The sequence below is a fragment of the Pleurodeles waltl genome, chromosome 12 (genome assembly GCF_031143425.1).
Source record: "Pleurodeles waltl isolate 20211129_DDA chromosome 12, aPleWal1.hap1.20221129, whole genome shotgun sequence".
NCBI lineage: Eukaryota > Metazoa > Chordata > Amphibia > Caudata > Salamandridae > Pleurodeles > Pleurodeles waltl.
In genome coordinates this window covers 352435398-352457708 of record NC_090451.1, presented here as the reverse complement: position 1 = coordinate 352457708, position 22311 = coordinate 352435398, and the positions used below count along the sequence as shown (strand labels likewise).

Below are 22311 nucleotides of genomic sequence, written 5' to 3'. Positions count from 1 at the left end.
GAGGGAGTTGGAGAAATTCTATGCAATAACCATGTTGGATAATTGCTAAGACCCAAGTGTCTGTTGTTATTTCCTCCCATGATTTGTGTAACTGGCTTAGTCTTCCCCCTACTGGTGTTGTGTGAAGGGGTTGTGTGACCTGTGAGTCACTGTTTATTTTGAGGGGTTTTGGGACCTTGAAACTTTCCCCGGTTTCTTGGGAATTGGCCCCCTCTGTATTGGCCTCGAATGCCACCCCTTTGATATTGTCCCTGGTAGGTAGGTGGTCTTGTTTGTGAGGTGCTGGCTTCTGTGGCTTGACCTCGAAACCCTCCTCTGAAAGTTGTTTTGCGAAATGTGCCAAATGTGCTTCTGCCCTGCGGGGAATAGAGTGCGCCCATGGCTTTGGCTGTGTCAGTGTCCTTTTTAAATTTTTCAATTGCAGTGTCCACTTCTGGGCCAAACAATTGCTGTTCATTGAACGGCATATTGAGCACTGCCTGTTGTATCTCAGGTTTGAAGCCAGATGTGCGCAGCCATGCGTGCCTCCTTATTGTCACAGCAGTATTTATTGTTCTTGCAGCTGTATCTGCTGCATCCATAGAAGAACGTATTTGGTTGTTGGAGATATTTTGCCCCTCTTCAACCACTTGTTTCGCTCGTTTCTGGAATTCTTTGGGGAGGTGCTCGATGAGATGCTGCATCTCGTCCCAATGGGCCCTGTCGTATCGTGCTAGGAGTGCTTGCGAGTTGGCGATGCGCCACTGATTTGCAGCTTGTGCTGCAACCCTTTTCCCAGCTGCATCAAACTTGCGGCTCTCCTTGTCCGGAGGTGGTGCGTCGCCTGATGTATGCGAGTTGGCTCTTTTACGAGCTGCTCCTACGACTACTGAATCTGGTGTCAGTTGTGATGTAATAAAAGCAGGGTCTGTGGGCGGTGCCTTGTATTTTTTCTCCACCCTTGGAGTTATTGCTCTGCTTTTAACAGGCTCCTTGAAAATCTGTTTAGCGTGCCTTAGCATTCCCGGGAGCATGGGAAGGCTTTGATAATGGCTCTGGGTGGAGGACAGGGTGTTAAAGAGGAAGTCATCCTCAATAGGCTCCGAATGTAGAGATACATTATGAAATTCGGCTGCCCTAGCTACCACCTGTGCATATGCTGTACTGTCCTCAGGTGGTCAGGGTTTAGTTGGGTACGACTCTGGAATATTGTCCGATACTGGAGCATCATAGAGGTCCCATGCTTCTTGATCATCCTGGCTCATGGTGGTATGAGCTGGTAATTGTGGTGGAGTCTGTGCCGGTGATACATGAGTTGACTGTGGTGGAGAGGGTGGTGGAGTTACCCTCTTTACCACCTTTGCTTGTGGTGGCTTGTCTTGTTGTTGGAAGTCAAGTTTCCTTTTCCTTCTGATTGGGGGAAGAGTGCTGATTTTCCCTGTACCCCTTTGGATAAAGATCCGCTTTTGCGTGTGATCTACCTCTGTAGTTTGTAATTCCTCCTCAAATCGGTGTCTTTTTAGTTGGGAGGACAGTGATTGTTCCTCTGAGTAGGAACTGGTTTTTGGTTCGGTTGCTGGGTGTTTTGGCACCGAAACCGTGTCTTTAGTTATTTTCGGCTCCGACGAGATCTTTCTGTTTTTCGGTGTCTTGGCCTCTTGGTGCCGACCATCTTCGGTGCCGCTATCTCTGTGCCGAGCAGCTTCGGTGCCGCTGTCTCTGTGTCGAGTAGCTTTGGTGCCGCTATCTCGGTGTCGAGCCTTTTCTGTACCACTCTCTCGGTCCCGAGAGTGTTGCGTGCCTGTGTCTCGACCTGAGTCGGACGACTTCGGCACCAGCTCGCCCTTTTTCGGTGCCGATGGACGGTCACCTACTTTATGGGTTATGCCATGGCCTGTTGGCAGTGGCGTCCCCTGGGCTTTGTCTGTTTTTTCGTGTGATCTTTCTTTCGACGTCTTACTCACGGTTGGTTGCTCGTCTAATTCTTCGGAATCCGATTCGCGGATGGAGAAAGTTTGTTCTTCTTCCTCCTCCTCGAACCCTTGTTGTCCTGTCGGCGTGGAAGCCATCTGCAACCTCTTGGCTCTTCGGTCCCTGAGTGTTTTTCTCGACCGAAACGCGCGACAGGCCTCACACGACTCTTCCTTGTGCTCGGGGACAGGCACAAGTTACAGACCAAATGTTGGTGTGTATAAGGATATTTACTGTGGCATTTAGGACAGAATCGGAACGGGGTCCGTTCCATCAGTCTCAATGTTGCACGCGGTCGGGCCGACCAGGCCCCGACGGGGATCGAAAATACCCCGAAGGGTTACCGGAGCTCTTTAAGGCTCGGTGTCGATTTGCCCTAACTATCCCGATACCGAACGAAACAATACCGACGAATTTTCCGTTGATTCTGACTAACTTTCCGACCCGAAACACAGAGCGAAAAGGAACACGTCCGAACCCGATGGCGGAAAAAAAACAATCTAAGATGGAGTCGACGCCCATGCGCAATGGAACCGAAGTGGGAGGAGTCCCTCGGTCTCGTGACTCGAAAAGACTTCTTAGAAGAAAAACAACTTGTAACACTCAGACCCAACACCAGACGGCGGACTATGCACAGCATGTGTATCTGCAGCTACACATGCCACCGAACCTGCCATTTTCCTGGGTGATGCTCACCGTATGTTGGATGGACCATTAACAGTATCAGTGCAAAACAAAATTATTTGTTTAGCTCTCCCACCCTACAAACATGTGATAAAGACCCAATTAATCAATCAGTTAGTTAATCACTTAAAGGATGTACTGAAGGCTGTCTGTGAGTTGGGAAAGCTGGAAGAACGGATGAAGCCTGAGAGAGCCTCTTGGTGTGAAGATTGCACAGCTATTAACAGAATATCTAGGAGAGATACGTTTATGACATAGTTGAAGGATGGTGTCCAAAAAAACACACATAGATGGGATAGATACCAAGAGTATGCGGGAGATGTGTCACAAGTGAGGGCTGGATAGAAATGAGGGAAGCAGGAAGGTGAATAAGCAGGATAGCAAAAGAGTGAGTTAGGGTAAGTCAGAGATTCAGGAGAAAGAAAAGGAGAGGTAGAAAAATGTTTCCCCATGGTGAAGGAGGAGGAGGATCTGGAAACTGACTGGTTGATTAAGGAGAACAGGGAAGAGGAGGAATCCCCTCGCAGGTAAGAGAGCATATATCCGGATTTGACCTGGGCAAAAGTCAAAAGGTTTAAATCAGATTAGAAAATAGGCCAAACTCCGTACAGGGATGGGCTCATAAGGATAATATAATAGACCCCATGTTGATTTAGAAATTTATTGAAAAAATAAAACTGTCCAAAGCTTCAGGGCCCTGGTGGACTCCGGAGCAGAGGCCTCTTTGATATATTGAAATCCAAAAAAGGTCAGCACTACACCATCACAGGGTTGGGTGGAAAGAAAACCCCTGCTGTGCAAACCAAGGTTCCAATGAAAATAGGAAGAACACCAAAAAGAGAATACACTGTCTTGATAGTGCCCACTTTTAAATATATTCTTGGAATTGATATCCTGAAGGGAATGACTTTATATTTGGATGATGGGTGTTATCAATTCAGATCAAAGAGACACCTCTCAGTGGCAGCAGTGAGGGTGGGTCACCTGAAAATACTTCCGGTTAAGGTGCCCCTTTGCCACCAAGGTGATTAATTTGAAGCACTACCGAATCCCGGCAGGGCATGAGGATATAAGTAAGACCATAGAGGATTTGGTAGAGGAGGTGGTTGTGGCCCAGGTCACCCCTGCGTGGAATAATCCTGTGTGGCCCTTGTGCAACCTGATGGGAGATGGAGAATTACAGTTGATTACCGACAACTGAATAAATATGCACCCCCTTTGACTGCCACGGTCCCCGACATCATTACTTTGATTGAAAGGATACAAAAACACAAAGGGACCTGTTATGCAAAAATTGATAGTGCCAATTATTTTTTCACTATACCATTGGCTCCTGAGAACTAAGAGCAATTCGGTTTCTCATGGCCTGGGAGACAATTTGAATTTTTAATATTGCCTATGGGGTATGTACACAGCCCCATCATCTGTCACCGGCTGATGGCAGAACACCTGGATGAAGTACCTGTCATTCCAGGGGTGCAGCTGTCTCATTATATTGATGATGTGATGATTCTGGGAGAAACAAAATAACAGGTGGAGACTCAGATATACAGGGTTGTGGAACATTTGCAAAGCAAAGGGTGGATGATAAATCCAGACAAGAAGCAAAGACCCTCTCAAAATGTGAAATTTCTAGGAATCAGGGACATAGGGAGGTGTTGCTGCAGGTGAGAAAAAAGATATTGGAATTTGCCACTCCCCGTAATAAGCAGTGATTGATTGGATTGTGTAGCTTTTGGAGACAGCGTATCCCACACTTGAGTCAGATTTTGGCTCCTTTGTACAAGGTGACGCAAAAGAAACACGCGTTTGTATGGGGAGAGCAGCAACAATGTGCGTTCAGCATGCTTTAGATTTGTGGCCAATACAGGAGGGCGATATTGAGATGCATGTAACAGTCCAGGGACAATACGCAAATTGGAGTATTTGGCAAAAACAGGGAAGAGAGAGAATGCCCCTAGGATTCTGGACTAAGAACCTGCCAAATGCTAGCGAGCGGTACACTCCATTTGAAAAGCAGTTACTGACATGGTATTGGGCTCCAATGGATACTGAACAAATGGTAATAGGGCAGAATGTGATCTGAGACCCCAGATCCCGATAATGCGGTGGGTGATGAGTTCACCCAAAATCCACTGAATAGAATATGCACAGGAAGCAAGTGGAAATAGTACATACAGGACAGGGCCCAAGTGGGACCAGCAGGAACCACTGCCCTACATAATAAAGTGGCACAGGCCCCTGTGCAGGATGAAGAGGTATTACAGGAGGTGCAAGAGCTAAAAGAGTCACCCGTGAGGTGGGGTGAGCCATTTGAGTCTTTGTCCTATGACGATAGGAAGCGTATATGGTTCAGCAAAGTATGTGGGGGCCAAGAGACATTGGAAAGCAGTGTCATGTAATCCTGTAACCAAGAAGCTGCTTTCCACTACTGGAGAAGGGGAGAGTAGTCAGTACACAGAACTGTACGTTGTATATCAAGCTCTAAAACAAGAATTACCTGGGAAATGTCACATTTATACTGATTCTTGGTCTACTGCCAATGGGTTGGCCACCTGGCTCTCCATGTGGCATGCACACAACAGGCAAATACATTCTAAGGAGGTGTGGGGCAAAGACTGTCAGGAAATTTGGGAAATGGTAGAGCAAAGAACCATCACTTTATATCATGTAGACGCCCACTTGCCCCACTGACTCACTAGAACGATGGTTTAATTCCCTTCAAGACGAAAAAGCCACATTTTCGGGAAGCAGAAGTGGCAACACAGGATTCTGACTTGGTGGGGATGGCTAAATGGGCTCACCAAAAATGTGGACACCTGTGAGAAAAGGCCACTAATAGGTGGGCAGAGATTAGAGGGATGCACATTCCCCTAGATGTGATTAAGGCAATTATCAGGCAATGTCCTATTTGTCAACATACACAACAGAGACCTGTTCCGCAGACCATCAGAGGTCAGCTGAGGAGAGAAAAATTACCAGGGCAGATTGATTACATTGGACCACTGCCGAATAGTCGCAGGTGTCAATATGCCTGCACGGTGGTGGATACTTATTCTGGCTATTTGATTGTGTTTCCATGTAAACGTGCTACCCAGTTCAATACGATTAAGATACTAGACTTGATGATGATGTACTATTGAGTTCTACTCCAGATCCAAAGTTATAACGGATCACATTTTAAAGGTAAGTTGGTGCAAGACTACTATTCTCAGCACAATATAGAGTGGATTTATCATGTTCCATATTACCCACAAGCTGCGGGACTGATTGAGGCTTCAACAATCTGTTCATTCTCTCAATTACGTAAGCTATCAGATGGATCGCTAAAAAATTGGAGAGATTATTTTAATGAAGCATTACAAATACTGAACAATAGACCTTTGACAAATATAGAAACTCCTTTAATGTGAATGCAGACACCAGCCTTACAGATACAACATCATGTAGCAACTAATACTATTATGCATTGGGAGACAAATACAGGAGCTTTAGTTCTGTACCGAATAACACCAAAATCTGCAGGTCTTGATTTGTGTACTTTGAACATGTACAGATTGAAACCAAGAGATATGATGCTTATTGAAACAGGTGTTGGGATACAGATTCCCCCAGAGCATTTCGGATTGATTGCCCCTCGATCTGGACTGGCACTCAAGGATATTCAGTTCTTGGGAGGTTTGTGGGGGGTTAGGGGAGGTGATGAATGCAGACTACCAAGGAGAAACCAAAGTAATATTACTGAATAGTTGGGATGCTGATTTGATAATATAAACTGGAGGCAGGATTGCTCAGATTGTGATTATTTCAGTGTATGGAGGAATAATCAAACAGGGGACACCCCCGTCCCACTGACAAGAAACCTGGTGCTAAGGTATTGTTATAGTTCCCAAATTGCCCCACTGAACCAGCAGAAATCATAGCGAAAGGGCAGGACAAAATTCTGTTAGTCATGAAACCAGGACAAAAAAATGGGAACATGTACCAGCTAATAAATATTATTTGCGAAAATGATCATACTTGTCTCTTTTACAGATCATACTATGAGGTATCTGTGCAGACTGCGCTGTGTAGCGTTTTCTGACATGTCCGAGTGGGCTCAGGAGGGACCGAAAGCCCCCAGCTCCGAAGCGACCGATCGACAGCACCTATCGACACCTCTGCTAAACCAGCCAGACAATGTCTGGGTTTACCTAGCGAAAACTGTGCTTAACAGCTTGGACTTCTGCATTTCAAATATGAAAAGCACCACTGATTTCATTTCCGCCTGCCTAGTTTCTATTCCAACTCCCACTAGTGTTCTGCTGCAAATATTTAACGCCACCAATCAGGATGAGGCGGTGGAAGAAAGTGACAAATGTTATCATTTTTCACCATGAGTACGGTCAGTTTTTACCAATAGACTACTGACGACAGATGGAATAACCTGACCCAAGCAATTACTTACAATGTCACTGCTGGTGAAGTGTGTTATAATTTAACATGTGATGCTAACAACCTCGGCAAATATGCCCAGAAACGACTCAAAGAGACTCAAACAACCGAATGGGAACAACACAGTTTATGTGACCACCGAAATGACAGAATATGTAAAAATGTAAATAATAGCATATTCTGCAAGAATATAGTATCTGCTACTAGTCACATTAAGCATGTTAAATTACCTGTTGGATGGTTATTTTCTTGTAGGAATATCACATATACCTGTATCCCTGCAAATATAACTGGAGGACTGTGTGCTTTCACGCTATAGGAACTTATGATGTTTCCATTACACACTGCATTAGACATACTTTAAACACAAGGGAAACCGTTCAACTTGGTGAAGATTGCGACTCTGAAATAGTTCTATTATCTACAGCAGAATATGCAAGTTTAAGTCTTTCTACAGTAGGAGTTACAGGGTTAGCTGTTTAAAATACTTGCATTATTAACAAACTAGCATATTTAATGATCAAAAATATTAATTATACATCTATTGCTTTAGCAGAACTGTTTACTAGACATGCGTGGTACTAGAAAGGCTTCTCTTCAAAATCAAGCCGCCATTGATTATTTGCTTTTGAAACCCAATAAGAGATGCTCAGAATTTGAAGGAATGTGTTATTTTAACCTATCAGATCATTCTACATCTACCCAGTCTGACATTGGAGCCTTGGACAAATTGGTGAAGGGGGTGAAAGAAGATGCAAACAAAGGGTAGTGGGACTGGTTCTTTGGATGGCTTTCTGATTTTGGTCAGCTTCGTTCTATTTTAGGTGGGATAATCATGATAATCTGTGTTATAATAATGCTATGTTGCTTGTACAATGCATACCTAATCTAATCAATATGCTACAACCACAAAAAATTGAATTTAAACCAGTATGATATGAGAGTCAATGGTCAACGGGTGGAGTGTAATGCTATGTGTATTTAACCATTGACTCCATGTTTGACCATTGACTCCATTATGTGTGAGCGTTTCCCTTTTGTGCCCTGCTGCAGGTGCAGGGCAGTGCAAGTACAAAACTTGTTTTTCTCCTCACTGTGCTGGAACATGTGTGCGATGAGGACTAAATACGAGTTCACAAGGCTGAGAATGTCTTATCAGAGGAATGTACAGTTCTGCCTCAAAACAAACTTTGGTGGCCTGGCCAGCTCTTTTTGCATGTTTTCGACGCAGACGAAGTACAGACAACGTTTAATTTCATAACAGAGGGGAGGATGTTCTAGAATGCTCTCCTTGAGCTTGTTTAAGGAATAAAAGATGGGTAGACTTGGCGCTAAGACAGGAACTCACCTGTGGAGCGGATGCGCTGCCTAGAATCTCTTGATCCCATTTGGGGAGGGTCAACTGCCTTGACTGTTTGAGGGTTCCCTAGTCTGTGCTGGCAAGGATGATAGATTTAACTCCCATGCTGATGCATTTTAATGTTTGATCATTTAGTTTATATATATTAATGTTATGTTGATGCATTGCACATTTCTTTTTGCGAATGCTTAACTGCTGTGATTATTCTTGTACATACACACGTTTTATTTCACTTGAAATATATTCTCAAGTATATATATATATATATATATATATATTTGTGTGCTTGTATTGGACATCTGAGAAGTGCCTTAATAAATTCATTATTTAGACTAAGAGTGCTGCATTTTTGGTATTGTGTCATCTTAGTTTAAGTGAGAGCAATACAGTGCATCAAATGTGAGGCATACTATTATAGGGTGAATTTGGGAACCACCAGGCTGTCCGACTTTACTGGTTGCAGCCCTATGCTTGCTATGACTATTCCACTTTGCCCCCTCCCCCAATTAAGTTTGTGAAGTCTGCTTGGAGTGGTAAGGTGGATTTGCAGACGAGAATATGATATTTATTTTTGCTATGTGGCATAACCACAACAGCAGGGGGTTATGCAATTTTGCAAGATCTTTCTTAATCAAGGCCAGCAAAAGGGGGAAGTTGACTGTTGGCGGCGTATATCTCAGGTGTCATGGATGCTAGTTGGATCTTGGATATTTTAAGGAGGAGGTACACCATTGAAAAGGCGAGCGTTGCTTTAAACATACCATGTTCCTCCAGGTTATACATATCACCTAGTTTTCAGTGTTTTTGCTATTAATCTCGATCACCACTACTGCAGTGAATGTCCTCAGTTCCTGATTCTGGCAGGGAGATTAGAACATCGTCCACAAAGAGTCCATTTTTAATTTGTTGGGGCCTAGTTTCACTCCTTAGACACCTATAGCCCCACGGAAGGTGTTTGCCAGCAGATCCAGATACAAAGCAAAAAGTAAAGGGGACAGGGGTTACCCTACCTACATCCCCTGAATAGTTTGAAATTAATCTGGGCATATGGTGCCACATATCCCAAAAGGATTATGTTGAAGAAATGTGGACTAGAAATGTCTTCCTCAAGAATCACTAATTTACTCTGTTGGATGCTTTCTCAGCATCATGAGATGGGGAGAGAATACTTTTTCATTGCTTATTGACCAAATCTATCAGGTAGATAACTTTCCTTGAGTTCTCGCTCATTTAGTGTTATAAAATAAAGCCTGCTCTGTCCAGGTGGACTAACTATGATACTGTATCATTAAAGTGTAGGTGGAGGATTTTCCAAAACATTTTAGAATCCACATTTAACAGATGGGCCAGTATAGGCTCTTTACCCTGCTTTTCTCATTAAAGGGGTTACCTCCCCTTTCTGCAGGAGAGTCAATACTTTGAGCAGAATCCCTGTCAGTTTTGTCCAAAACTATTTCTATAACAAAGACCCAAACCCATTATGGCCTGGACCTACGTGGGTTTGTAACTCCTTTATCACTTTTAAGCCCGCCTACTTTGTGATTGTGGCTTAAATCTCAAGGTTTGTCAGTGAATATAGCTTAAGATATTTTTCTCATCAGGATCCTTGCACAAGTACAGTCTCTGGTGCTAGCATTGGATTAGCTCAAGTTTGTCTGGATCTTGGTGATAGCTAAGGCCGTCCTCGCCTTTAATGGTCATAATGCATGACCCAGTCTACTGCTTTCTGAGTCTGACTGCCAGTTAACAACCCACCTTGATGCCTCAGTCACATAATTTCTGTTTAACCTTTGCCAGGCAGTACTCTGTTTTGTTAAATTCTAGGATCCATAATTTCATCCTTACTGCACTTGGTGTTCTGCCTATTGAGCTCCATTCTTTTTTTCAAATGAGCACATTCTGTGATGCTGGGCAACCTATTTACTGCCTTAAGGGAGACCCCGTACGGCTGAAAGTTTGCCATCTCCGGTATGTTTAAACTAGGGAAGAAAAAGCTACTTACCTTCAGTATCGATCTTTCTGGTGGATACTCTACCTGCAGATTCCTCACCATTTGAATATCCCAGGTGTCAGACTAAGTCCAGAAACTTTCAATAGCTCTCAATGCCAGTAGGGAGTACTGGCTCCATTTCGGCACCAGAATTGTGTCCTCACGACGTCACTGCAGCCATAAAATGCCTCAGTAAGCACACTGACATCAGTTTCCTATCCATGTTTAAACAAGCCTTCGAGGAGGATGTATTAGAATGACAGGGTGAATCAGGTGCAGCACAATTTACAGAACTGGGTCCTTATTACAAGGTTTACTTAGTAACCAGCCAAAAAGGAGGAGGAGGGCAGGTTGGTGAGGACTCTGCAGGTAGACAGAGTAGCCACTAGAAAGATTGTTACTGTTACGGAAGGTAACTTTTTCTCCTGATGGATACTTCTACCTGCAGATTCCTCACATTTCCAATAGATTCCCCATGCAGTGCCTGACCAAGAGGTGGGCACATTGCTGGTTATACTAAAAAATCCTGGAGGACTGATTGTGCAAAGTGGCCTTCCTTTTGCACTTGTAAGTCCAAGCAATAATGTTTTGCAAACACACAAATTGTCGCCTTGCAGATTTCTGCAACCAGAATCCCTCTAGCCAGTGCAGAGTGACAGGACTTTGCTTTGGTGGAATGAGCCCCGATGTCTTCCAGTGGGCATTTAGAAGCCACAGCATTACACATTTTGATGCACAATATGTTCCATCTAGATATTGCCCTACTGTGGCCTGCCCTGCCTTCCATCTTGCTCACATAACAGTTGAATAGTTGGTAGTCAATTCTAAATTCCTTGGTTCTGTTGACATAGAAATTGGCTGCCCTCTTGGGCTCTAGTATGTGAATCCTCTTTTCCTCCTTCAAGGGATGTGGGAGGAGGCAGGAAGGCTGGCAGTATGATGGACTGACCTAGAACAAAGGGAGTGACCACCTTAGACAGGAAAGCAGCCCTTGTTTGACACTTAATGCCTGCAACTCACTCACTTGTCTTGCTGACATGATGTCAGTAAGATAAACTGTTTTGAAAGCAAGCAATCGGGGAACATATTATAACTGAGAACCAGATTAAGCTCATATGGTGGCATTATGAGTAACGAAGGGGGAAACCTATTAGCGAGACCTTTCAAAAACCTCTTATCCATAGGGGATTTGAAAAGGGCCGGTTGGTCCGGGAGATAGATAGGCCAATGAGGTTGACACCTACTGTGCACCCCTGTTGAGCCAGCAAAACGGAGAATCATAAGATTTCTGATAATCAGGCCAGAAGTGTGTCCACCAGATTGCCCATACACCATTTTATGAAGTTACTCCTTCTTCCAGAACACACTGTTTTGGTGGAATGTCTGCAGGCACACAAGAGGACTTACACCATGTCAGAAGGTAAAGAAAAAGCATTCTGGTAACCCCACTCAATATCCAGGCATGAAGGTAGATCCAGAGGTTACGGTGCGGAACCTGCCCCTGGAGAACAGGTCTAGCCTAGAAGGAAGACAGAGCTGGTGGACAGGGAGAGGTGCATCAGGTCTGAGCACCACACCATTCTAGGCCAGTCCAGGCTATCAGAATGACTTGGGTTCAGTTGAGGTGGATCTTTCTCAATACCAGAGAAATCAAGGGTAAGGGCACAAATGTGTAGTGAGACGGAAAGTTCCAATGCAAGCAAAAAATGTCCCTCAATGCTCCCTGCAGTGAGTACTGGAGGGCACATAATTTTGGCCAGTGAACTTTCTTGTGAGTGGCAAAGAGATCCACAGAGGATTCCCCCAGAGACTGAAAATGTTGGACCACCTCCGGATGAAGACACCACTTGTGATCAGAAAGATTAAGCCAACTGAGATTGACTGCACTCAAATTTAGCACATGAGTAAGATATTTGGCTACCAGCCAGATCTCATAGCCCTGAGCCGAGGACCACAGATGCAGAGCATCCCAGCAGAGAAGGAGCAACCCTCCCTCTCCCTTCTTGCTGATGAACCACATTGCAGTCATAATGTTTGTCAAGATCTGGACAGACTGGCTGAGAAGGGAGGGCAGGAAGGTTTTAAGCACCAGTCAGATTGCCCCTATCTCCAGCAGACTAATGTGCAATCTCTGTTCTTTTTGAGACCAAAGGCCTCTGATATCCAGTTTCCTCTAGGTGAGTTCCTCACCATGGAGTGGAGGCATTCATGATGGCTGTTGTAAAGGTCTGTTGGGGTTGGAACGGTTTTCCTTGATTGTTCCACACTCCACATCCTCTGCAGTGTAGCTGGCAACAGTGCTAGAACTCCAAAGATTCCTGCCATGTTGGAACCACTGTTCGCAGAAGCACCACTGAAGAGTCCTCATATGCCAGCGTGTATGAATGATCAACAGAATGCAGGAAGCTAGCGGGCGTAAGACCATCAGGACTGAAAACTCTGTGGAGTGCAGGGGAGGCTTGACTTCATGTGGTCTCCAATACTGCCCCAATGAGCAGGATACGCTGAGAGGGCACAAGGTGGGATTTGGCCTTGTTCAATGAAGAACAGCAATGTGGCCATGACTTACTTCAAGATGATGCAACACCATCTGTTGAGAGCTTGCCTTGAAGAGTCAGTCTTCTCGGAAAGGAATACAGGAATGCATGATCATCTGACACAGGGCGCCACCAGTGCCATCAAGAAAACCTGTGGTACTGAAGTTAGGCCAAATGGAAGGACTGCAAACTGGTAGTGGGTGAATGATACTGTGAAGCCAAGGTACTTCCTGTGCAACCACAAAATCTGAAACATGAAAATAGGCTTCCTGCAGGTCGAGGGACACCATCCAGTTTTCGGCTTCCCGCGTAACATCTGTGCCAGGGATAACATTTTGAACAACATCTTCTTGAGGACTCAGTTCAGAACCTGGAGGTAGACGACTGGAAAAAGAGCACAGCCCTTCTTTGGGACAAGGAAGTACCGGGAGTAGCACCACTGGCCCGGTTGCTGCTGTGGCACCAAATCCACCACCACTCTTTGCAGCAGAATTTCTACCTCCTGTTGAAGGATTTGAAGGTGAAGGCTGAAAGGAAAGGAGGTAATGGGTGAAGGGGCCTGCTGAAGGGGTAGGGCATGCCCCCTTTCGACAATTTGTAGAACCCATTCGTCTGAAGTGATGGCCTGCCAGGCCTGTGGAAAGGAAGATACCTGTCCTCCAAACAGCGCCCTGTGTTCCGACAGGAGGGAACTAAGGCTGATTCCCTGTGGTGGATGTGGAGGAAGAGATGGTAGGTTGCAAAAGGGGAAAACCTCTTCCTTTGTCCCAACATTGCTTGTAGAGTGGGTTGATCTACACTATTTTCTGAGAGGCATGATGTTGTCTGCCTCAAAAGCCCATTACTTATTTTGTAGCACCTGGTTGTCCTCTGATATATACTCACCTGGTGGAGTTCTAAAGTGGTGAAGAAATGGGTGTCTGCCTCATCTGGCAAAGATGAATTTGCAAAATGGCAATGAAACACGTTGGCCAGAACATGAGGTGTTGTATTTAACCATGTGTCTGGGTCTGTGCTATTAAATGTTTTTGCACAGTTCCCCTGTACACATTTTTAGGTTTTTTTTCGAGTGTACAAGAGCACTCTCTGTTGTTGAGGGCCTGCCTATACACTACTTGTAGAAGTGTTCTTGCTGAGATAGGAGGGATACGTAGGTGCTGTATCCCTGTCCTCAGTGTCAGGTGAAAATACTGTCCGAGGGCCATGTCTGTGGTAATGTAGGAAAGTACCATCTTTCTTGACATATTACTCCCAATTTTACATGTATGTTGGTATGTTTTTGCCTGTCTCACTGGGATCCTGCTAGCAAGGACCCCAGTGCTCATAGTTTGTGGTTTAAATGTGCATGCCTGTGTAGTGCCTAACTGTGTCACTGAGGCTCTGCTAATCAGAACCTCAGTGCTCATGCTCTCTCTGCCTTTACATTTGTCACTTTAGGCTAGTGACTACAATTACCAATTCTAATTGGCACATTGGAACCCCCTTATAAGTCCCTAGTATATGGTACCTAGGTACCCAGGGCATTGGGGTTCCAAGAAATCCTTATGGGCTGCAGCATTACTTTTGCCACCCATAAGGAGCTCAGACAAAACCTTCACAGGATTGCCAATGCAGCCTGAGTAAAATAGTGTCCACACTATTTTACAGCCATTTTACACTGTACTTAAGTAACTTATAAGTCACCTATGTGTCCAACTCTGATAGGTGCAAAGTTACTAAGTGTGAGGGCACCCTTGCACTATTTACGTGTGCACGACATATAGGTCACCACGTATATGTAGTTGCACAATGTTAACTCAGAATATAGCCATGTGAGGTGTCTAAGATCATGGAATTGTCCCCCCATTCCAGATCTGGTGTATGAGAGCCAATCCCATGCACCCTGGAGGCTCCGCTATGGACCCCCAGTACTGCCAAACTAGCTCTCTGGGGTTTTCTCAGCAGCTACAGTTGCTGCCACCCCACAGACAGGGTTCTGCCTTCCTGGGGTCTGAGTAGCTCAGTCCCAGGAAGGCAGAACAATGTATTTACTTTGGGAGGAGGGTGTTAAACCCTCTCCCTTTGGAAATAGGTGTTACAGGCTTGGGAGGGGTAACCTCCCAGAGCCTCTGCAAATGCTTTGAAGGGCACAGATGGTGCCCTCCTTGCATAAGCCAGTCTACACTGGTTTAGGGAATCCCAGTCCCTCCTCTGGCGTAAAACTGGACAAAGGAAAGGGGAGTGGCCACTCCCCTGTCCATCACCACCCCGGGGTGGTGCCCAGAGCTCCTCCAGTGTGTCTCAGACCTCTGCCATCTTGTTTTCAGAGGTGTGGGGACACTCTGGAGTCCTCTGAGTGGCCAGTGCCAGCAGGTGACGTCAGAGACCCCTCCTGATAGGTGCATACCTGGGTAGGAAGCCAATCCTCCTTCTCAGGGCTTTTTAGGGTCTCTCCTGTGGGCTTCTCATCAGATTTTGACTTGCAAGAATCCCCTAGGACTCCTCTGCACTTCTCTCTTTGACTTCTGCCAAGGATAGACTGCTGACTGCTCCAGGACGCCTGAAAAACTGCAACAAAGTAGCCAGAAGACTACCAGCGACATTGTAGCGCCTAATCCTGTCTGCTTTCTGGACTGTTTCCTGGTGGTGCATGCTCTGAGGGCTGTCTGCCTTCACCCTGCACTGGAAGCAACGAAGAAATCTCCTGTGGGTTGACTGAGTCTTCCCCCTGCTCCAGCAGGCAGCAAACTACAGCCTCACCGGTACTCTGGGTCCCCTCTCATCCTGACGAGCGTTGTCCCTGGAACACAGGTGGTGGACCCAAGTGACCCCGACTGTCCAGAGGTCCAACTGTCCGAATTTGGAGGAGGTAAGTCCTTGCCTCCCCTCCCCAGACAGTACCCCTGTGCACTGTGTGATCTGCAGCTACAAGGGCTCCTGTGCACATTTCCAAGAAATCCTGCATGCACAGCTGAGCCTAGGTCTCCAGCACTCCGTCCTGCGAAGCTCAGCTCCCTGAGTTGACCTCCGGTGTCGTGGAACCTCTTTGTGCAGTGATGAGACGACCACCGTGATCAGTCTACTTGAACCCCTGTTCAGGGACTCCTGCGGGTGCTTCCCTTTTTCCAGTGGGCTCTCTATGTTGCTGAGGGCCCCCTCTGTCTACCCATCCTGAGGGGCGACATCCTGGTCCTTCATGGGCCTGGGCAGCACCCTTTTTCTTCAACCGAGACTCCTGTGTGTAGCTAGGCTTGTTTGCGGTACTTTGCCAAGGAAACCACCCTGCATCTGCCAGAACGTCGTGGGACATCGTTTGCACAACGCAGAATCTCCTACTTCACTCTGTTGGTGCAGAACCAGCTTCTTCCAACTGGAGGCATCCATTTTGCACCTTCATCCGGGGTTTAGTGGGCTCCTGCCCAACCCTGGACACTTCAGCGACTCTTGGACGTGGTCCCCTTCCTTTACAGGTCTTCAGGTCCAGGAATCCATCTTCAGTGCTTTGCAATCTTGTGTGGTCCTTGCAAAATCCTTTATCATGACTTTAGTGTGTTTTAGGGGAAATAGTAGTACTTTACTCCTGCTTTCCTGGGTCCTGGGGTGGGGTCTCCTCTATACCTTTGGTATTTTCTGACACTCCCGACGACCCTTTACACACTACACTTGCCTAGGGGTGCATTCGTGGTTCGCATTCCACTTACTTAGTATATGGTTTGAGTTGCCCCTAGGCCTATTGCATTCTATTGTGTTCTACAGTGTTTGCACTATTTTCTGACTGTTTTACTTACCTGATTTGGTTATTTGTGTTTATTTTGTGTATGTTACTTACCTCCCAAGGGAGTATATCCATTGAGATATTTTTGGCACATTGTCACTAAAATAAAGTACCTTTATTTTTGGTAACTTATTGTCTTTCTTATGGTATTACACCTATGTGATGTAGTGGTATTTTAGGAGCTTTGCATGTCTCCTAGTTCAGCCTTGGATGCTCTGCTATAGCTACCCCTATCAGCCTAAGCTGCTAGAACACTTCTACACTCTACTAATAAGGGATGCTAGAACACTTCTACACTCTACTAATAAGGGATAACTGGACCTGGTATAAGGTGTAAGTACCACTGGTAGCCACTACAAACCAGGCCAGCCTCCTACAAGTAGCTATTCTTGGGATTTTTAGTTCCTGTACTAAGCATCTTTGCTGATGATAAACAGGAGCTAATGGAATCGTCACCCACTGGCTCGAGGTTGTAGCTTATGTGAGGTGAGTCCTATTTTGTTTAGTTGGGCTTTGAACATGTGTCACAACACTAGTTCTGCAGTGGTCCGTGAACGCCCCTTGTCTTTTCTCCAACCAGATGATGTTACTGGCTACTTCGCTTACAGTAAGGTTTGTGGTAAATGGGACACTTATTTAAATATAAAAAGTTTTGTTGGGGATTATTGTGAGAACCATGGCACGCCTGAAACATCACGTTAAAGTAAATCAATATATTCCTTCCACAGCCGGCAAACTGTGGGTAGAGCTGGCCTGGTTGGAGCCTTGGTACCAGTGCAACATGAGGCAGAGGTTTCTGGAATCGGATCTGGATCTGAAAGAGCCACAGGTGCAGGGTCCTCTGTGAGTTCTGGCTCTGAAGAGGATGTTGAGGAGGTGGGGGGAGTTTAGGGGGTTGGGTGCATTTTGGATAGTTACTCTTGGAAGGCTGATGTCACTCACAGTCATGATGTCTCATTGTTTTGCTTGTGTTTTGATAATTTTGATAAAGGCAGTGACTCCAGTGTTTTTGGTGTGGGTCTGGACCTCTTCCAGTAGATGTTCATCCGGAGTCCCGGCCATGAACACCTTGGCCTTCCCTTCTTTGATAGCTTTGAGGTGCATACTCCGACAGACACTGCAGGCTTTGACATTGTGTTCTGACTCCAAGTATCACAGGCAGATGTCATGCGGTACCATGATGAACATTTGCCAATCACAATCCATGCAAGGTGTAAACCCTAAATATTTAACAGCATCTGAAAAAACATCAGTTAATCTCCTTAGGAGAGTTCTATCTCTGGATACATATTGAGGATGCAGATAAAAGAGAACTGATGTCAGTGCACCGACATAGGGGATTTATGGCTCCAATGACATCATGGTGCCAAAGTCCAGCCAGCGCCACCTACCAGCCTGGTGAGCTACTGAAAAGTTTCTGGATTCAATCCGACACCTGGGGTATTCAAAAGGAAAGGAATATGCACATAGAAGTATCAATCAGAAACTCTATTATCTGGGTGCATGTCATATAGCCTCTTATGTGAATATCTTTCAAGAGGTTATTGTTAACTCTCCAGCTTGGTCTCCTTGATGAGACCATGCCTTGTCTAATCCACCAAAAGCATGTCTATCCTTGCATAAGATTTGTGCGCGGCAGACTAAGGTGTATAATCCATTTGCACCAGGTGAAGCTTCCTCCAGGAACCTACCAGGCCCATCTATCCAAGCTACCTATGCCTCTCCTCTGAAAATGTTGCTGAGACCCGGCAAACAGCAATCTCGTGACTGACCCATAATCAGAGTTACCTCCAATCAGAGAGGGTGATGATGCTCTAGAAATAAGCTTTTGGATGAATTGTTTTAAGAAAGCTTCCTCCCCTTGTTTCTAGACATACAGCTACTGCCAATAGTATTGCGTTCTCTTCTAACTGCCCTTCAAGAGGAACCATTACCCTTCTCTATTGGTGTAGGGAAATGCCTCCATTGGCATGGTTATCCCCTAACCTTTTGTTGATGCTAGTTATGATTGAAAGTGTGCTGAGATCCTGCTAACCAGGACCCAGCACCAGTTTTCTTTCCCTAAACTGTACCTTTGTTCCCACAATAGGCACAGCCCTGGCACACAGATACGTCCCTTGTAACTGGTACCCCTGGTACCAACGGCCCTGTGGCCAGGGAAGGTCTAAGGGCTGCAGCATGTATTATGCCACCTTGGGGACCCCTCACTCAGCACATGCACACTGCCTCACAGCTTGTATGTGGTGGTGGGGAGAAAATGACGTTGACATGGCACTCCCCTCAGAGTGCCGTGCCCACAACCCACTGCCTGTGGCATAGGTAAGTCACCCCTCTAGCAGGCCTTACAGCCCTAAGGCAGGGCGCACTATACCACAGGTGAGGGCATAGTTGCATGAGCACTATGCCCCTACAGTGTCTAAGCCAAACCTTAGACATTGTAAGTGCAGGGTGGCCAAAAAGAGTATATGGTCTGGGAGTTTGTCAAACACAAACTCCACAGTTCCATAACGGCTACACTGAAATCTGGGAAGTTTGGTATCAAACTTCTCAGCACAATAAATCCACACGGATATCAGTGTGGGTTGAACAATGCACACAGAGGGCATCTTAGAGATGCCCCCTGTATACCAGTCCAAACACCAGTGTTAGGCTGACCAGTTCCTGCCAGCCTGCCACAACCAGATGGGTTTCTAGCCACATGGGGAGAGTGCCTTTGTCACTCTGTGGCCAGGAGAAAAGCCTGCACTGGGGGGAGGTTCTTCTTACCTCCACCTGCAGGAACTAACACCTGGCGGTGAGCCTCAAAGGCTCATGCCTGTTGTTACAGCGCCCCAGGGCATCCCAGCTAGTGGAGATGCCCGCCCCTACGGACACAGCCCCCACTTTTGGCGCCAAGTCCGGAGGAGATAATGATAAAAACAAGGAGGAGTCACCTACTAGTCAGGACAGCCACTAAGGTGTCCTGAGCTGAGGTGACCCCTGCCTTAAGAAATCCTCCATCTTGGTTTTGGAGGATTCCCCCAATAGGAATTGCCCCGCCCCCTCCCCTCAGGGAGGAGCCACAAAACGGGTGTAGCCACCCTCCAGGACAGTAGACATTGGCTACTGCCCCTCAGACCTAAACACCCCCCTAAATTGAGTATATAGGGGCGACCCTGAACCCAGGAAATCAGAAAGAAGGACTGCTGACCTGAAAGCCCTGCAGAGACGACGGAGACAACAATTGACTTGGCCCCAGCCCTACCAGCCTATCTCCAGACTCAAAGAACCTGCACAGCGACGCATCCAGTGGGACCAGTGACCTCTGAGGACTGACCTGCACCTGAAGGACCAAGAACCTCCTGAGGACAGCGGCTCTGTCCAGAAACAAAGCAAGCAACTTTAAAGAGAGTCCAACTTCCCACCAGAAGCGTGAGTCTTCACACTCTGCACCAGACACCCCCGGCTTGAGTTCAGGACAATCAACACTGCAGAGAGGACTCCCACAAGGGACTCCAACGACGTGGACACCCTGAGTCGACCTCCCTTCACCCCCACAGCGATGCCTGCAGATGGGATCCAGAGGCTCCCCCTGACCGCGACTGCCTGGTAACAAAGGAACCCGACGCCTGGACCAAGCACTGCACCCGCAGCCCCCAGGGCCGAGAGGAACCACCTACCAGTGCAGGAGTGACCAGCATGCGGCCCTCATCCTAGCCCAGTCGGTGGCTGGCCCGAGAAGGCCCATGTGCCCTGCCTGCATCGCTACAGTGAACCCCGGGTCCCTCCATTGTTTTCTGCACCCCTGTGCTGCTGAAGGTGTGTTTTGTGTGCTTGTGTGTGTCCCACCCAGTGCTCTACAAAACCCCACTTGTCTGCTCCCCGAGGACGCAGGTACTTACCTGCTAGCAGACTGGAACTGGAGTACCCCTGTTCTCCATAGGCACCTATGTTATTTGGGCCCTCCTTTGACCTCTACACCTGACCAGCCCTGTGTTGCTGGTGCTGTGGCTTTAGGGTTGCCTTGAACCCCCAACGGTGAGCTGCCTATGCCCAGGAGACTGAACTTGTAAGTACTTTACTTACCTGAGAAACTAACCAATACTTACCTTCCCCAGGAACTGTTGATTTTTGCACTGTGTCCACTTTTAAAATAGCTTATTGCCATTTTAACCAAAACTGTGTGTACTACTGTTTTAAATCAGAGTTCTATACTTACCTGTGTGAAGTACCTTACAATTTATGTACTTACCTAAAATGTGGATCTTGTGGTTCTAAAACTAAATTAAGAAAATATATTTTTCTATATAAAAACCTATTGGCCTGGAGTTAAGTCTTTGAGTGTGTGTTCTCATTTATTGCCTGTGTGTGTACAACAAATGCTTAAACCTACCCTCTGATAAGCCTACTGCTCGACCACACTACCACAAAATAGAGCATTAGTATTATCTAATTTTGCCACTGTCAGCCTCTAAGGGGAACCCTTGGACTCTGTGCACACTATCTCTCACTTTGAGAATATATACAGAGCCAACTTCCAACAATCGGGAACTGAGTGGATGCCACCTGAGGGGCGAGCAGTATACCCATCCTGTTCCCGTTCGCCGTTGCTGAGTAAAAGAATTGGGTTGGATTACAATGAGAGGGAAATCTCCATGTCTCCCTCAAGCGTATACCAGTCTGTTGTATAAAGTATAAGTCTCCCTTGACCTGTTTGAGAGCTCTGAGGATCTACCTACCTGGTCTAGTGAGCCCCATGATATTGAAAGAGATGCACTGGAAGGTTCTACTCATCACTAATTGTGCCTGTGTGTCCATCTGCAAAGTCTTCCCCTTCCAGCAAAGGTGTTCATGGTGCCACAAGTGCTTCTGGTCCCTGACTCTCTTCGCCTGATTCTATACATGCCTAATCGTCCTCCAAAATTCCCACTTAAGTCCCTTGTTTCATGCCCACGAGGGGTGCCTTGTGGGAAGGAGTTAACCTTATGCATTTTAACCCTTTGTGTCACCTACTACTGCCATCCTCCCTCCAGCCAGCTCACGCCTCTACACTGCCCCACCAAGTTTCAAGATTCATCCTCCTCTGATGATTCTGATGTTCCAGAGTTGGTCCCTCTGCAGGGGTAGGTGGCAGTGTTTATCTGTTTAATCACCACACTGCTGTTTGCCAATGGTTATGGCATGGGGTTCCAGGTTGTTTCTCCTCTTTCTTGCCATTTTTTTACCTGTGCGTTGGAAGGCCTGAGAGGCAAGCTCAAGCGTTGCCCCTTCCGTTAGCCATCACTATCTTGTTTGTCCGGCAGCTGCAGTACCTGCCTGGTTTTCTCTAGAGACTGTGTCTGTCATTGTTGGCCTTACCGGGTGAAGATCGGATGGCAAAGTTTGTCAACATTTGTTGACTATGTCTTGGAACCACTAGTTTCTAAGCTGTCTGCATCTGTAAGGTGAAAGCCAATAGGTCCTGGAAGAATCAGCCAGAAAGCCCTTGAATGTAAAGTCTCGGTTGTTCTGTGCCTATAGCATAATCTTTTGCTTCTAGTGAAAGAGGTGAGACTCTTCTGAGGATGTCTGGAATTACAGGACCTCTTGATGTAGCCAAGGCAGTGGGGAGAATCCAGTCCAA

At 46.3% G+C, this 22311-nt stretch overlaps 1 protein-coding gene across 3 annotated transcripts in view; it reads right to left on the bottom strand.

Moving 5' to 3' along the window:
* CEP89 (centrosomal protein 89) overlaps window positions 1–22311 on the bottom strand; it is a 1116496-nt gene that overhangs the window by 100966 nt on the left and 993219 nt on the right. The window lies entirely within an intron of this gene.